Source organism: Microtus ochrogaster, chromosome 2 (genome assembly GCF_000317375.1).
Source record: "Microtus ochrogaster isolate Prairie Vole_2 chromosome 2, MicOch1.0, whole genome shotgun sequence".
NCBI lineage: Eukaryota > Metazoa > Chordata > Mammalia > Rodentia > Cricetidae > Microtus > Microtus ochrogaster.
The window spans coordinates 1,176,050-1,185,167 of NC_022010.1; positions in this window are offsets into that span (position 1 = coordinate 1,176,050).

Below are 9,118 nucleotides of genomic sequence, written 5' to 3' on the forward strand. Positions count from 1 at the left end.
GGTCACTGTGTCCCACAGCTCAGCATGCCCCCGGTCGCTGTGTCCCACAGCTCACCATGCCCATGGTCACAGTGTCCCACAGCTCAGCATGCCCACGATCACTGTGTCCCACAGCTCAGCATGCCCACGGTCACTGTGTCCCACAGCTCACCATGCCCGGTTCTCACCAGGCCCTCAGGCAGTTGTGTTGGTGACCCAAGGACTGTGGTCTACCAGTGCTTGGTGCCTGCTCAGTGCCATTGGGCAATGTCTCAAATTCTTCCCCTGAGCATCTCTTCTCCATGCGCCTAGAGACCCAGGTGTTGCTCGCACCCCAGGGAGTCCCTGACGGGTTGTGGATGTGTAAGGGAGATGAAATAGAAAGGACGAGCCAGGGTGAGGTGGAAGGAGGCCCTGGAAACCCAGGCCAGAGGATGTTGGCTCTGAGATACTTTCACAGCTGCGGCTGTGATTAACAACAGTAACAATAAAAACAGAAACACAGACAAAATAACTAAGGAAGAAAGGATTTATTTGGCTCGCAGTTCCTACAGGGCACATCACAGAGTGAAGGTGGTGTTAGGTCACCCACAGTCAGGAAGCAGAGATGATGCTGGTGCTGGCCTCACTGCCTCCTCTTTATGTGCTCTGGGGAATGGTGCTGCCCACAGTGGGGAATCTTCCCCTGTCAATTACTTAGTAGAGTTAATCCCCACAGGTATGCCCAGAGGACATCTCCGGGTGGCTCTGGGTCTCACTGACCCTTGAGGTTGACCATCATGACATCACCTCTGGTCATCTGGACATCTACACATATCACTTAATTTTTTTTTTGAAATAAAGTATAATTACATGATTTCCTCCTCTCCCTTTTCTCCCCCAGCCCCTCCCAAGTCTCTCCTTGCTTCCTACCAAATTCATGGCCTCTTTTTCTTTGTTATTGTTACATATATATATTTATGAAAATACATGCAATATGCACATATAGTATATACACATGCATAAATATATTTTGTTTTGTTTAGTGTTACTTATATGTATATGATCTCAGTGCTGACCACTTGGTACTGGATACCATTTAGGGGGCTCATCCCTGGGAAGCCCATTTCTCTGGTCTCAGTATTCCTAAGTTGTCTATAGGTGGAGTAGGGGTAGGAGCCAGCTCTATGACCCCTAGACCTTGGATCTGTCTACAAAACCAGCACCACATGGTGGCACTTCTGAGCCCTGCTGTAGACACAGCCTGGTCCTCTTACTGGTCCTGGGGAAGCGCTTTCCTGGATTGGTGATTTGAGCAAGAATGTCCCCAACAGACTCTTGTATTTGAACTTGGCAATGCTGTCTGGGAGCTTATAGAACTTTTCAGAGGTAGATCCTTGCTGAAGGAAGTATGTCACTAGGGGCGGGCTTTTAGTGTTTGCCACTTTCTGCTCACTCTGTTTCGTTCTTGCGATTGAAGATGTGAGCTTCCTGTTCCTGTGACTTGCTACTATGCCTCTCCACCATGATGGACTCTAAGCCTCTGGAACTACAAACCAAAATGAACTCCTTCTGTGAGATGTGTGTATGTGTGATATGTGCACATGTGTTAACATGTGTGTAGGCATGTGAGTGTGTGATGTGTGCATGTGTGATGTGTGTATTGTGTTAACATGTGTGTAGACATGTGAGCATGTGTGTGATGTGTGCATGTGTGATATGTGTACGTGTGTTAACATGTGCGTAGGCATGTGAGCATGTGTGTGATGTGTATGTGATATGTGTACATGTGTTAACATGTGTAGGCATGTGAGCATGTGTGTGATGTGTGTATGTGTGATATGTGTACGTGTGTTAACATGTGTGTAGACATGTGAGCATGTGTGTGATGTGTGCATGTGTGATATGTGTACGTGTGTTAACATGTGCGTAGGCATGTGAGCATGTGTGTGATGTGTGTGATATGTGTACGTGTGTTAACATGTGTGTAGGCATGTGAGCATGTGTGTGATGTGTGTGTTTGTGTGCATGTGTGATGTGTATGCGTGTGTTAACATGTGTGTAGGCATGTGAGCATATGTGTGATGTGTGTGGAGGGATGTGGTGGCACAATGCATATGTGGAGGTCACCGGACCACTTTGTGGAATTAGTTCTGTCCTTCCACCTTTATGTGGATTCCAGGTATTGACTTCAGGTCCCCATGTTTTTGTGACAGGCATCTTTGCCCACCGAGCAATCCTACCTGCCCCATTTAAACTGGGCACATCCCTCCACATACCAGTTCCACAGGCCTAAAGAGGTTACCCCATCACAGTGGTGGCCACACCCTCAGTCACAATCCCCACGGCTGTGGTAACTATGCCGTCAAAAGCAGCCTGTGGTTCCCTGTGGCTCACAGTGCATCCCTGAGACCAGAAAGCAACAGGAGCTTGCAACATCTGCTCACGTGACACTTGTTGTCAGGAAGAAGAGAAAAGGCTGCTGCCCAGCTCACTTCTCCTTTCAGCCCAGGCCCGTAACCCGGGGGATGGTGACATCCACAGTGAGCTCAGTTAATGTAGTCAAGATGGTACCTCAGGGTAGGCCCAGAGGCTTGTTTCCAAGCTAAGTCTAGATCTCATCAAGGCAACAGTTGAGACTGACCATCACAGAGACGATTGTTGGGAGGGTGAAGGAGGCAAGGTGAGATCTAGAGGTGAAATCAGCAGGGACGTGAGTGCAAATCAGTTCTCGTGGTATTAATAAAGGCATGGAGAAACGTCCCTACGTGTACTGGTGACAGGTACTCACATGTCTGAGCCACATGGAAGGGCACTCTAAGGTGACATGAAGCACTCACTCCTGCCCTGACCTCTGAGAGAAGAGCAAGGTGACATGACCACACACATCTAGGTGTCCTGCTGCTCCCTCTCTCATGGAAACCTCTCGGCTCACAGAGCCCTGTGCTGACCTCTCTCTACCATCCATGCTGATCCCCGCACAGGCAGGAATCACGTCCATAGCACACAGGGAACATATCAGAGAGGTGTGTCTGAAGCCACATAGCTGAACTAGACCTGCGACTGGCCACCATGCCTGTGGGCTGGCTCTCTCCATTTCTTCCCTGAAACCGTCCTGTGGTCATTTAAAATGATTCCAAAGGTGTCCGGGGAACGCCATCTGGGACTGATTTCCCAGTGTCCTTTGCTGCTGCTCTCACAGACATGGCCAGGCAGAGATGTCCTGGTCTCCAAAAGTCACTCCATGGCTGTGGAGAACAGGCAGCAATGCTTGGGGAAGCTGGACCTCTGCTGGTGTGGGGCACTGGACCCAAGCTGGCCCTCACTTAAGCTGGCCGGTGTGGGGAAGGTGCTCCAGCATTTACTTCCTGTCTGTGAGGGGAGAAGCCCATGGCTCAAACCCATGGCTCAAGCCCGCTTAGCTCAGTGGTGTCAGGTGTCACTTTCTGGAGGAGATGTCTGCCCTCCTTGGGCTGTGAACTGCGTGCATCAAGCAGCAGTCCTGGTGCCCTTCACCCTTTGGGGTTAGGGGTCACTTAAATGCTTCTCTTTCCCTGGACCCCCAGTGCTGAGGCTGGAAGCCCCTTCCCAGAGACCCTGACTTACTTTGCCACGGGGGTGGATAGAGCTAGTGGTTTGGTCTTCAGTGTCATGGAGCTTGGTTGGATCTGACTGGGCTGCTGAAGGGGCAGATCTCCTCATCTTTACTGTTTTGTCTAACAAGCTCACCTACTCACAAAATCCAGTGCCGAGAAGTGTGGTGGGGGCAGGTTCCCCGTGCCCAGCCCACCCACTTCAGTGCTAAGCAGCATCTCCTCTCCTGGCACGGTTGGCCTTTCTGAACCCAGCCCATGATCACATGCACAGCATCGCCAGGCTTCCTCTCACCAGGATCCACTCATTCCTCTGCTTCCCTGCCTCACCATAGTCCAGCAGTAGGTGACTTCCCTGCCCGAGCGGTACAGACGAGATTGGGAATGGCCTTGTATCCATCACCTTTCTTCCCATGGGACCCATGTGCTGTCCCAGCACAGAGCTGGCAGAAGGTCCCTGGAGCTAGTGAACTCATACCCGACTTTGCTGGAACAAGTTAAATATTTCTGCAGGACGCCCTGGGTCTCCCAGACGTGGTTGTTAGTGTGGTTCACTCGCTCTTCCAAGCTGAGGGCTCGTGGCTTTGTTCCTGAGTGTCTGTTTATCTGGCCTGACCTACAGACCCAGCTCACTCCACCCACGGGGTTCCACGGGATGACGGGTCAATCTGGGCTGCCGTGCCAACTCCCTGGACATGATTCTTCCAGTGGGTCTGACTTTTGCTGTTGTGGACAAAAGTATGTGTAGACGTGGCTGCATGTGCCTCTGTCTATCTCCGTGCATCCCCTTCCCAGCCAGGCGCCATGGCCCACAGGGAAGTGGGCTCTTTGAGGTCAGTGTGTGCAGCTCCTCAGACATTCCTCGGAAGCCCATTGTCCTGTCCTATGCTCAGGACAGGCCTGGTGGTCGAGCCGTTTGCTTTTGCCGTTTGATGGACGCAGTGCAGGATCTTATTAGAATTTGTTTCATCGTGTATTTTCACAGGGTGGAATTTCCAGATAAAGCCCGCTTCAGCAAGTTGTTCACAAGAGAAAAAGAAGTGAGACAGAGACACACATGCTGGAGCGAGCTGAGGGGACAGGGCGGGGCCTCTGGGACGAGGAAGGACGATAGATGTGCACACAAAGAGGCTTCTGAAAGCCTCAGAGGTGCAAAGACTCACACAGGAAGGCTAGGAGGAGAAGGGAGGGAGGAGAGAGGAAGGTGGGGTGTGGGTGCATGCATCTACCCTTCTGATGCCCCATGGATCTCTTCAGTCAGGAACAGGTCCTTTCTTTTCTCATCCAGCGGGTGCAGCCAGGGATGGGCGGGCTTGGACCGCTCGGTTTAGCTCCGTGGCCAGACAGCTTGGCTGGTCTTCTTGAAAGGCCTTTCGTGACTCCTCCCCGTATCTTGGGGCTCTTGGCTCTGAACTTACCCCTTCTAGCCAAGGAAGAGATGAGTGTGGTGTGCGGCCCAGGCTCTGGGCCCCAAGGACAGACGTCAGGAAATAGCTGGGCTATGATGCATCTCCCCTTCAATCTCATTTCCATAGTGCTTGGGAGGAAAAATACGTGGGGCTGCTGAGGGGCTGGGGTGTGTAGACTTGTTTGTTTTCTCAGGAATTGATCCTGTTCTCAAAGATGCTGAACTCCATATTCTAGTGGGTATGTGTTCTGCATATCAACATGGCCTGTATGGCTGTGGGTGGGCACCTGTGGGTCATGCGTTCAGTAAGTCAGTCAACAAACAGAATCCTGGGTGCTCATTGCTCATTCCTGTGGCTTGTGTTCCCTTTTACACTATCTCAAGGAAGAGTGAGTTACCTCAGGTGCTTCTTCATCCAGGTAGCCCTCCAGACAGCACAGTGCTGCCTTCCCAACAAGGTGTGGACACTGTTTGATTCTGGTTAGTCCCTGGTTGATTTGGCTCTTGTGAAGTTCTTGTGCCTCTCGGGTTCAGGCATCAAGGGGTTTGAACAGCATTCTTCTCTGCCCCACGCTGGGACACTCTGGTCTGGGGAGGGCCTGTCTAATTTTCTGCCCCGTGTGTCACTGATTTGTTTTGGCTTCTTGTGATGCCATCTTGTGACTACAAGCACCAGCCTATGCAGGTTTAATTTTAGATAGCTGCTGTCCTGGGGACTCCTCCAGGAATCCAGGCTGTTGTCTGTTGGGTTGGGTGAGACAGGTGTCTTGGAGAGCACTGGGCACTCATGGAAGGACTCTTTCTCAACCGCACTCAGAGTTAGCTTCTCCGGCACTTTTATTTTGTCGGGTCTGGTGTGAAGCCAAGCATTCGGATCATCAGATTGACCAATCATCCACAAACACTGGGTACTCAGTATGTGCTGGGCACCGAGGGTATGGGGAGGAAGCTATCCAGCCGGTCCTGCAGAGGACCAGTGCTCTGCTGCCCCCTAAAAGAGATGGGGTGGTCTGGATCAATCTGCTTAGAGTTCTGCACAGTGCTCACATAACAAACTGCTGAGTCTTCTGGGCTTCTGTGGCAAGTGAAGGGCTCTAGGAAGAGTACAGGGTCTGGAAGGGGGAACTTGCTTCTCCGTGCCGAAGGGGGGATGATGGGCAGGGTGGGCAGAGACAGAATGCAGTCCCTTTTCTGTCACACTGCCCTGGCCTGCTGGCCCCACCCAAGGGGCAAGCACCAAATACTCCTCTGAGGGAATCTGCCCTGCGGAAGGGGAGGCAGGAAGTGTTGGGAATTCGGGCTCTTTTGAATGCAGCAGGGCTGGGCTCTGGGCTGCCTGGGTCTGACTCTGGCCTCTTACTTGACATCTTTGGAATACCCCTGCTTTCAGCTGCCTTCAAGGTGATTGTCCCCTTTCACGGCTCATTCTTCACCCTGCCACAGGGCTTCCTGTCCAGAGCCCTTCATCAAGAGTAGACTTCTTGGGGAGGAGAGCAGAGAGAAGCACACAAAGCTTCAGGCTGTAACTCTGAAATGCCAGAGTAACCAAGAGGTCAGGTGTCACTGGCCACAGCATTGGTCCACCTAGAAATGTTGCCCTGCTGAACACAAGTAGATAAAGATGCAGAAGATGTCAGGGGAGAACCCAGAACCCACACTGTTCACACAGCTGGGTCTAGCCTGGTATGTCTGGATATCTTCCAGGGATTTGTGACTCAGTTTCCCTGAGTGTCGCTGGAGCAGAGTATAAAAAATGTCTTCTTATGATTGTTGAGCCTCTTCCCATTTGGGGCCAGTCAGATCCCACTGGCCCAAGATGCGGTGTGTACAGCCAGGAAGGGGCGTACGTAATCCTCCTGCCTCACGACAGCTTCACAAGTTGTAGGGTGATGTCATGCATGCCCCCTCTTGACTGACTGCATTCTAGCTTTCTTCTGGGTATAATTTACTGACACTTTGCATTCTTCAGTACAGTTCTGTACATGTTAAGAACACACCGTGTTCCATGTCGCATCAGCACCACAGCCAGAACACCACCCACTCTGCTTGTCATTTTCTTCTTGAGTTTTTGGCCAAGGCCGGTTTGAACTGAGTTCTTTGTAAGGGGCTTCTCTGGAGTCCCATCCCCCCCCCCCACAGCCACCTCTCCCCTCTGCCTCCTTTCCCCAACTCCTCCTGAAGAAATCAGCTTAGGAGTTCCATTGCTCAGGTACCCTGTCCCCACCAGTCCTCGGTCAGGTGTCCACTTCCATAGAGCTTGGGGGACATGGTCACCATAGCAACAGCGGTGGTTGCTGCCAGTAGAGATTCCACCCTTTCAGGCCCCACTTGAGCAATTTTCCCACACCTGAGGAGGGGAGTGGGAGCGCAGAGGACACACAGATCTCAGGATCTACATTTGATGGAGGGACAGTGCCTTGTGTCCACTTTGTCATGTGGACAGCCAGGGTCTGTCCTTTGTTCACTGGACCAGTGATTACTAAAGGAGAGGTTGGGGCTGGGGACAGGAGCCACCATGGTTAGATGCTGCCTCTATGGAAAGACAGCTGTGGGGGAGGGGGACCCTGCTGTGCATCAGGAGGGTCCCTTCTGGGGACTCTCTTCTTAGTAGGTACTTTCTGCAAGCCTGCACGTGCAATGGACGGGGCTTGTTCTCACTACACATGGAGACTAATGGGTGCAGCGTCCTGACCTGGAAGAGACCTGTAGGGCCAAAGTGCCCAGGCCTCTGGTTGTATAACTGGGGAAACTGAGTCACAGAAGCATGTTCTGACCCTGAATACTGCCTACCACGGGGTGAGTCACAAATTTCTCTCTGACCACTGACTCTTGCCTATTAGACAGGGCCGAGGAGGCATTGCCTAGCCAACTTCTCCTCCCTCACCATTGGTTCCACAACCTGGAGAACCCCTCCATTCTCCAAGAGGGACGCTGTCATTCTCCAGCTGTGGCCAAAGAGAGGGGCAGGCAGACCTGGGTCCCTGGCACCCCCATACCCACCAATCTGAAATGACTTAGGCAAGATCCTAGCGCCCATTAGTTCCTGAGAGGAACTTGTTCCCTGCCTTCAGGAACTTCCTGTTTCCTGCCTAGGCACTCCACTTCCTTCTTTTGGCTCAGAATGAGGCTAGAGAGTAGAGAAGAATGGTTTCTACCCGGGAGCCTGGTGTCATCTTGTCGCAGCACAGGCCTGGTTTGGAGCAAGACAAGTGCCACATCAGGTCCCAGAATTCTCTCTGTTTTCACTAGGGGGTGGTGGCTACACCCCAGTGTAGAGATGCTCTGCCAGGGCCCAGCATTTTCCGGATCCAGCGGGAGGGGGCCTGCGTTAGAGCCTGGGAGCATGAGAAACAGGGGTAGTCACCCCGTCTTCTCAGCATTCTGGCTTCGACCTCAAAGGATCAGCCGCGAATGGGGGAAGAAAGTGGCCAGTGGTGTGTCCTCAAACTCAGGCGCACACTGGAACACTGCCTGTCTTCCCGCTCCGGGAGCCCCAGTCTGGGATTGCTGGGCCACCCTCAGCCATGAGTCACCACCCGTTTGGTCTGGGATGGGCCAAGAACTTGAGTTTGGAACAAGTTTCCCAAGAGGGATACCAGGCTACTGGCCTGGGAACCACAATCTGAGGCCTTCAGGGCTGGTGGCTTCAGCAAACATTGCGGGTTTTTTCCAGGTCCTGAAGCTTTCCTCTCCACCCCACCACCCACAAGGTCCTTCACTAGTGGTTGTCAGAGGGGCGGTACAAGCTCAGTGTCCCCAGAAGAGTAGACCAGAGAGTTCTGCAGCAGAGGACACTCTCAGTCATCCAAGCTGAGCCTGGGGCAGAGGTGACAGCTTCCCTCTAAGCTCCTGCCCCTGCTCCCCAGCAAACTGGAAGGCTTGCAGTATGTCCATGAGGCCGCTCTCGTCTGTCCCATCCTTGTCGTAAAGGTAGCTTTAGTCCATACCAGGTCCTTATAATTACGAGTTCCAACAAAGGGCAGCTATGGAATTCTGGCAGCGAGGGCTGGTGTTACCAGCTTATGACTGATTGGGAGCTGGGCAATATAGGTGTGTGTATGCGGCCATGATGCCTGCAGCCTGTGGAGGACAAGCGTGGTCACAGGAGGGTGGGCATGCAGAGGCCTGGAATGGCCTGGGAGCACACAAGAGCAGGGTA